The sequence below is a fragment of the Myotis lucifugus genome, unplaced genomic scaffold, assembly GCF_000147115.1.
Source record: "Myotis lucifugus unplaced genomic scaffold, Myoluc2.0 scaffold_1, whole genome shotgun sequence".
NCBI lineage: Eukaryota > Metazoa > Chordata > Mammalia > Chiroptera > Vespertilionidae > Myotis > Myotis lucifugus.
Window position 1 is genome coordinate 14,430,717 of NW_005871049.1, and position 9,122 is coordinate 14,439,838.

The following is a 9,122-nucleotide window of genomic DNA, read 5'->3' on the forward strand; positions in this document are numbered from 1 at the left end:
AGGGCACAGTAACAAACACTATAGGATTACTGGGCAAAGATAATAGGAAAGAATCCAAAAAGTTCACACCCTAGGAAGAATTCCAAAACATTTTTTTTAACCTTGGATTTAAAATCACAAAGGCTTCAGCTGCTTAAGGAAGGTGAAGATCATAGGCAAAGTGCTTGCCAACTGCTTGGCTGAATATTTACAAGTGGTGGGTTTATTTTGTGACTTTAATTGCTCTCTCAGGAGAATATGGAGACTGGAGCCATGTATAAATACCTTAATTTAATTCTGGCACTAAAAATGGAATTAATTTTTTTCAAACATATTATGGAGAGTAATGCAAATTTAGATCTTTTGGGTTTTGTCTGGTCATTTTATATGTTGAAGAACATCTTTAGAGTTTTAAGTATATGTATTCTATCTCACATTATGCTTCCTTCTCCTTGATTTACTTTGCTCAGTAAAATATTTTACTGCACACAGAAGCAAGCTAAGAAGCTCCCTGCAAATCGAACATTATGTTTCTCTTACTAGCTGCCCCTGGGGTTCTGAGCTATAATGATTTTTTTTTTGACTATCCTACTATTTGGGGAGTAAATATATGAGATTATAAATATATTTTCCTATGCGTATCAATGCATAATGACATATAATTTTTAAAAAGGACTAGAAGGTACACCACTTCTCTAAAATAAGTAAATATCAGATGTGGTGTTCTTATCACCATGGCATAAGATGGGTACTTTGTGATCTTGTCATACTAGCAATCTTTCATGAGAGCCTTTTATCTCCATTAGAAGTGTCATAGCTATTTAGGTATCACAGGTACTGTGAAACCATCATATTCTAAGGGAGAAGCTCTACCCGCCAAGCAATTACCCATCTTATTTGTATTTAACAACTGTATAAAATACAAGGTGCATCTCTGATGCTACATTAATAATGAATGACAGTAATAAAGTTGGGAGATCAACAACAAATCAATTCAAATGAAGAAAATTATAATAACTGAGAAAGGATAGAGTATTGAAAAGTAAAAGGTGCAATATACAAATCCCATAGCATAGAAACCCACACCTGAAACCTATATGTTCACGCTGAGCAATGTGAGAACCTGTGAGAATATGAAAAATCAAGGTGAGGATGAGAGAACTAGAACCAGATCAATGAGGAAACATAGGCTACTTCCTTCTAGAATAAAAGCCTGCACTACAATGTGATATTCCTGAGCCTACATACAAAAGGAATTCACATTTGAAAAAAGCTAAGTGGATTATTCTGATTAGATTAAGAATATGATTACAGGCATCTCTCAGGTTCATTCCAGACCACTGAAATAGAGAGAATATGGCCTTGCTTAGTGTACTCAGTGGTCAAGGTTCAATTCCTGGTGAGGACACATGCCCTGGTTCGATCCCCAGTAGGGGGCGTGCAGGAGGCAGCTGATCAATGGTTCTCTATCATCATTGACATTTCTATCTCTCTGTCCCTCTCTCTTCCTTTTTGAAATCAATAAAAATATATTTTAAAAATAAATAAATAAAGTGAATATGGCAATAAAACAACGCATGTGATATTTTTGGTTTCTTGTGAATATAAAAGTTATGTTTATACTACACTGTAGTCTATTAAGTGTACAATAACATTGTCTAGAAAAATAATGTACATACCTTAATTAAAAGATATTTCCACCATCTGAGCTGGTTGGTAAAATGGTGCCGATTGACTTGCTCAATGTAAGGTTGCCACAAACCTTCAATTTATAAAAAACACAATCTCTGCAAAACATAATAAAGCAAAGCACAATAGAATGAGCTATTCTTGAATGTGACATCCAAGACAAAGTGAATATATCCTCAGTTCCTGGGAATCTTTTGCAAAGCCAGTAAGAGGTTATATCCTGAGAGCTTTTGTGCAAGAAGCATTTTAAAGTTTGAGGTAGAGAATGGATATGCATTATCATTAAGCTTCTAGAAATGTTTGTACTTTTCACAAGCATCTAAGGCATTTGTTTAAAGACACTCTAAGTGACCATTTCTACACATTACTTACTTCTGGGAAGCCTAAGAAACTGTCTCACTACCCAGAGTGAAACACAAAATTGACTTCTATGAATTTTCATGAACATTCAGATGATTTGCAGACAAAACAAGTCTTTCCCACAGGCAATTAAGCACCTCTGGGAATGCCAATGACAGTTTGCATGATTTTGAGCTTGAAGTTCACATCTATTCGTTTTTTGTTTCGTTCAAAAAATAAGAACTATTCTCCACAAAGCGTAAAGAGGCTTGAAAAAACATTTAAGTGAAATATTAAAACAATTAGGTCATTACGATGCTAGCTAACTGAAACTGACAGATATTTATCTTCCCATACAAAAAAAGGAAAAAGTGATGGAAGTTAAAAGAGCAATAGAAAGTTGTAAAAATAAATTATTGATGAGTTATCTACCCCTGATTATAGCTTATATAGGTTATAAAACAATCATTGATAAGATCTCTGATACTAAGTACTATAGAAATGAATTGGATGACATACCATTTAACTACTTAATAATGTAGATTTTCCCCACCATCTTCACCTTTACCTCTCTTTCTACATCTGTTCAGGAAGCAACAATTAGTGCTAAATGCTTAGTAGAGGATAGGTGGTGCTGCCTGGTTTTTGGTGGTAAATTAAGGTCGGTTAGGTCAGAGCGAAGCATGCCCTCTAGAGGTTATACGGGTCATGTACTATCTATAACAAATTATACAAATTTCAAAATATTTTGTGAAAATTCCAAAAATAAATTTACTTCCTTATACATTAAGAACAAAAACTGAGAGAAGAAGAAATTTCTCACTCTATCTAACAAAGCCATCCTAACTAAATGTCTTCTATACACCGGAAGGTGGTTGTCAGGTTAAGAGCTGATCAGGGAATTCTAGCAATAAAAATGTGGATAATATATAAACTCAAAGGGAATGAAACTATCATATTACTTTACAAATACCAGGTCCTGAGAAATAATTCCTCATTCAAGTTTGAAAAATCAGAAAAGAAATAGGTAAAAGGGACCTTTAAAATAAAATTAAAAAACCTCTGTGATAAAGAAAATAGAACTTAGCTATTACCTTAAAAATACAGGGAGATGTCGATCTCTAAATAATAGTTATCCAATAAATAAAAGTTTATATTGTTTGTGTGTTTTTAAAAATCTCATGATATATAAGAAATCATGGATTCAGTGAACAAGAGAAAGACACGATAAAAATTGAGCTGGCAGAGAAAAATAAAAATTCAAAAAACCCCTCAAAAAACAGTAAAATATATAATAATTAAAATATGCATTGGAGTATGTAAAGTACAAAATTAAAACTGCATAAAATTTAATCAGTAACAACCTAGAGAAATTCTCTAAGAAAGTGATAACTACAGTGAAAGAAAATATTCAACCTTTGAATAGTCATCACCACTGAAAAAGAAATCAGAATGGGAACAGAAATAATTGTAAAAGATTTATTAGAAGGAAAAAATAAAAATGCCCTAAAGTAAAAATAATAATAAAGTGTAGGTATTGATAGATTAAAAAGGCTTACCAAATTCTAGGCAAAATTAATATACAATAGGCTAAATTAATTATAAACTAAACAAAATTTTAAATTCCAAAATAAGATTTTATAAGAATTCTAGCAGAAATAGATTTTTTTAAGACAAAGGGAGAATCTTTTTTTAAAATATATTTGTATTGATTTCAGAGAAAAGAAGAGAGAGGGAGAGATAGAAACACCAATGATGAAAGAGAATTACTGATCAGCTGCCTCCTGCATACCCCATACTGGGGATCAAGCCTGCAACCAAGGTTTGTGCCCTGACCGGGTACTGGACCATGACCTCCTGGTTCATAGGTCAGCACTCAACCACTGAGCCACACCAGCATGACTGCAATTTGAGATGTCTCCTGTCCTTTCATGTTTTTGTGTGTTGTGGTTTTTTTTTGCCTCACTCATTCTCTTCTTCCATCTTGTTCTTCTAGAGCAGTAGTTCTCAACCTTCCTAATGCCACGAACCTTTAATACAGTTCCTCATGTTATGGTGACCCCCAACCATAAAATTATTTTCGTTGCTACTTCATAACTCTAATTTTGCTATTGTTATGAATCATAATGTAAATATCTGATCTGCAGGATGTATTTTCATTGTTACAAATTGAACATAATTAAAGCATAGTGATTAATCACAAAAACAATATGTAATTATATATGTGTTTTCCGATGGTCTTAGGCAAACCCTGTGAAAGGGTCATTCGACCCCCCAAAGGGATCTCCACCCACAGGTTGAGAACCGCTATTCTAGAGCTAAAATATTATTGGAGGAGAAAGATCGTTCTTTTTCCTTTGAGAGTAGCAGAGAGACTTTTCCCCAGTTAAATAAAAAAAATCATAAATGGGATGAAAAGGTGCCCACATGGCAGTACTTTTCAGTTCTCTGCTTTGGGAAGAGAGTAGTAAACACTGAGGATGTGATAAGGTCAGAAGGAGAACTAGCTATTTCTGTCACTTAGCATACATGACCTTTTAAAATTATTTATTTTTTCATGTGATATCTTATCTCCCCATCCTATATAATAAAAGCCTAATATGCAAATCGACTGAACAGTGAAACCACCCGGTCGCTATGACACACACTGACCACCCTGGGGGCAAATGCTCAACGCAAGAGCTTCCCCCTGGTGGTCAGTGCGCTCCCACACGGGGAGCACCACTCAGCCAGAAGCCAGGCTCACAGCTGGGGAGCGCAGCAGCAGTGGCGGGAGCCTCTCCTGCCTCCACTGCAGGCGGGCAGTAAGGAGCTAGGGGTCCCAGACTGTGAGAGTCCTGGACTGGGAGAGGGATGTCTGACTGCAGGCCCAGGGATCGGACCTAAGATGGCAGGTGGATATCCCCCAAGGGGTCCCGGACCGCGAGAAAGCACAGGCCGGGCTGAGGGACCCCCCCCCCCCCGCACCCCTTGTCCCGCTCCCCCAGTGCACAAATGTCATGCAATGGGCCTCTAGTCTTTATTATAAGCAACTTGAGATCAAGAGCTATGTCTCATTCTTCTTTGGGTCCCTATTTCCTTACCCAGTGCATTATAGTGTGGGTCCTACATAAGTATCTGTGAAGATACCAATTATATCAAGCATACCAGTGGGAGAGAGAAAACAAAAATCTATCCTAGTTATTTAATTTTAGAAAAAGAAACTGAAAAATCTATAGAGATTATTTAGGGGGAAATTGAATGATAGCATTTAAAAATTCAATAATGCACAGGAAGCTGGAAACATTTATGAACACTTCATTGAAAACCCAAGATAAATGTATGTCAAATTTGAAAATGCCCAGGGTGTGTGTGTGTGTATGTGTGTGTGTGTGCGCGTGTGCACACGTGCGTGTGTGTGTGTGTGTGTGTGTGTGTGTGTGTGTGTCCATCCCCAGACAAGGTTAAGGGACTTATGGAAGCAGATTTTTCCACTTAAAAGAGTTATCTGAGAATTATTTAATGTGATAGAGAAAGAAAGTAGGGATGGAGGAAAGAATGAAAGCGAGAGAGAGAAAAGGAAAGAAATTAATGTTTCAAGGACCAGAAAGCTGGTTCAGCTAAACAGAGCAGGGAAACTCGGGAAGGATGCCAAGTCAGGTAAGTCAGGTACAAACCTGAAATTAGGCAGATCAAAAAAGAATTGTGTGGAACTTTTGAAGAATGCCTGAAACCATCAGCAGAATTTGTGGATGCTACCTATGGAACTGGTGGGACCACTTAAGAGGTTTACAGAGCAAGGAGAGGGAGAGGGAAGTAGGAGCAGGAGCAGGAGCAGGTATAGAGGCCTTGGGAAGGACTGATCTCATCCAGGCTTTGAGTATGTGGTTTGAGAGGGAAACAAGGCAGGGTAAGCAAAAATAGGCCTTTATTTATATCTTAGTCTCCCCGCTCTTATTCATTTCTCCTTGTCCTTGCCTGGCTGTCTTCCACTTTCCTCTCTTACCTCAAAATTCCTATGCACTTCTCTACCATTCCCTCTTTCCCTTAAAGAATTCAGCCCCAAAGATATATTTTATGTGAATTGCTCTAAGTTTCATAAAAACCTGAAACAGATGCCAACATTTAAAAACTTGACATTCCATTTTTCAGGTACCTCTTGAAAACAAAAGAGATCTGGCAACACAGCCTCAGTCTCATGGGAACAAAGAGCTGGCACTGGGTAGCTTCAGCCTCTCTACAGAGAGTGACATCCTGCATCCACTCAGTCCCCATCCAGCCAGATTCACTAGTAATGCTATCTGGCAAGTTTCTATTCCTCTTCTTTTCCTTGCGTGAAATGTCTTCCTTTCTTTGCCCTAGATATTTATTTTCTTCATAAATTTCCCTAAGTTGTAACTGTAGTACATATGTTATTTTGTGTGTGTGTGTTTTTGTTATTTATTTTTGTCTATTCTTTTTTATTATATTTTTATTTATTTTTAAAATATATTTTTATTGCTTTCAGAGAGAAAGGGAGAGGGAGAGATAGAAACTTCAATGATGAGAATCACCAATTGACTGCCTCTTACACGCCCCACATGGGGACTGAGCCCGCAACCTGGGCATATACCATGACCAGGAATTGAACCGGTGACCTCTTGATTCATAGGCCAATGCTCAACCACTGAGTCACGCCAGCTGCACTTGTCTATTCTTAACGTTTAACTGAACAAATAGAAACTTTTAGTTTTGTCTTTATTTCATATCACTCCCATACCAAACAATATACTTTTAAATTAGTCTTTGACCAAGGATAAAAATATCCTTAGCATACATCCAAAAATAAATAAATAAAATCATTTAGTCTTGCTTTATTGCTCTTTTAAAAGCAGTACAAGTGATAAGGTCTGTCAGTGTGATAGTCATGAAAAAAGCATAAATGTTTTAATATATGTAAGTTTTTCTTTGACAACCACCAGTCCAGAGGTATTATTTGCTTTTAAAATAGTAATTATTAGCCTCTGTTTCTGTGGAAAGGAAGACCTTCGACATAACAAACAAAAGTCACTTTGGGGTTCTTATATTCACTGTGAATATATTTTTCCTAGAACTTATTGATGAGGAGCTTCCTGTGATCTCTCTGCCTAGATGTTTTTATCACAGTTGGTCCTTGGTCTGTTCAGCCTCACCCTGCTGGCATCCTACTTCCCCTCCCATTGAACCATGGCTTCATCTCTAAGAGACTCCTCATTTACATGTTGTTTGCATATTTGAAATGCCTTTACATAATTCTGATAATTGTCCATCCTTGGGGCCATATGCAGCATCATGATCCTGCAGTGCTTCTGAAGATGCCAGGTGAAATTCATTGCTAGAGTTTTATTCATTTAGTTAACAAATACTCATGAAGAGCCTGCCTGGTGGCAGATATTGTTCTAGGTGCTGAGGATGTGACACGGACTACGACACAGTCTTCACTTTCCAAGAGCTTACTGCCACCAAAAAGTAAAAAGTAAGCTTCTTGCTTCTCACAAAATAGGAACTGGACTATGCTACTCCACCTTTTTATGTTTACGACCTAACAAAGGGTTTAAACAGATGAAGAAAAAAAAGAAAAGAAAAGAAAGACCTGCTCTCAGGAAGCTAACAATCTAAAGCTACATGTGCCAATTTGTATAATGTCATATGTATTTTTACGTTCTATTTAAGATGCACCATCATTTCAAAAATGGTTTTACTGAGAGGTGTGTGTGTGTATGTGTATGCGGGTGTGCATGTGTGTGTGTGTATTCAGTTATAAGACATATCCTGATTCCAGAAATATTAACTAAAGAGCTGGTTTAATGGAATATTAACAAATATTATTGCTGATGGTGATAGTGCAAATTAAGCATATGCATAATTTTCACCATTGTAAAAAGCAACTAAGAAACAAACTCAATTAATACAAGAATAAAAGTGAAATGAGACGAACTTCTTCTTGACCAAGATGGTGCTTTTAAAAAAGAATTCCTCTGGAAAAGAAGAAGTGAAACTGTCATTATTGGCAGATGACATGATATTGTACATAGAAAACCCCAAGGACTCCATCAAAAAACTACTAGACTTAATAAATGAATTTGGCAATGTAGCAGGATACAAAATTAACCATTTATTGAAGAGACCATCTTAAGCTTCCAGCAAACAAAAGTCCAGGGCCAGACGGCTTCACAGGGGAGTTCTACCAAACATTCAAGGAAGAACTAAAACCTACCCTCCTCAGACTACTACAAAAAATTCAAGAGGAAGGAACACTTCCAAGCTCATTCTATGAAGCCAGCATCACCCTAATACCAAAACCAGGTAAAGACAACACAATGAAAGAGAATTACAGGCCAATATCCCTCATGAACATAGATGCCAAAATCCTCAACAAAATCTTAGCAAATCGGATCCAGCAGTACATCAGAAGGATCATACACCATGACCAAGTAGGATTTATCCCAGAGATGCAAGGATGGTACAACATCCGTAAATCAATAAATGTGATACATCACATAAACAAATTGAAAGAAAAAAACCACATGGTCATATCAATTGATGCAGAAAAAGCATTCGACAAAATCCAACACCCATTTTTGATAAAAACTCTCAGAAAGGTGGGAATAGAAGGATCATACCTCAACATAATAAAAGCCATATATGACAAGCCCACAGCCAACATCATACTCAATGGCCAAAAACTAACACCATTTCCCCTAAGAACAGGAACAAGACAGGGATGCCCACTCTCACCACTCCTGTTCAACATAGTACTGGAAGTATTAGCCATTGCAATTAGGCAAGAAGAAGAAATAAAAGGCATCCAAATTGGAAAAGAGGAAGTAAAACTGTCCTTATTTGCAGATGACATGATATTATACATAGAAAACCCTAGAGACTCCATCAAAAAGCTACTAGACTTAATACATGAATTTGGCAATGTAGCAGGGATACAAAATTAACCCCAAGAAATCTGAGGCATTTCTATACACCAATAGTGAACTTTCAGAAAGAGAGATTAGAAAAACAATCCCATTTACCATCGCACCAAAAAAATTAGATACCTAGGAATAAACTTAACTAAAGAGGTTAAGACTCTACTCAGAAAACTACAGGACGCTGAAAAAAGGAGA

At 36.7% G+C, this 9,122-nt stretch overlaps 1 long non-coding RNA gene across 1 annotated transcript in view; it reads right to left on the bottom strand.

Annotated features, from left to right (window-relative positions):
• Window positions 1-1,659: 1,659 nt before the first annotated feature.
• The window catches only part of LOC106697086, a 49,030-nt gene continuing 41,567 nt past the window's right edge, over window positions 1,660-9,122 (bottom strand). Inside the window, exon 4 of the long non-coding RNA XR_002829541.1 lies at window positions 1,660-1,766. This is a non-coding gene — a long non-coding RNA (uncharacterized LOC106697086). The remainder of the gene's footprint in view (window positions 1,767-9,122) is intronic.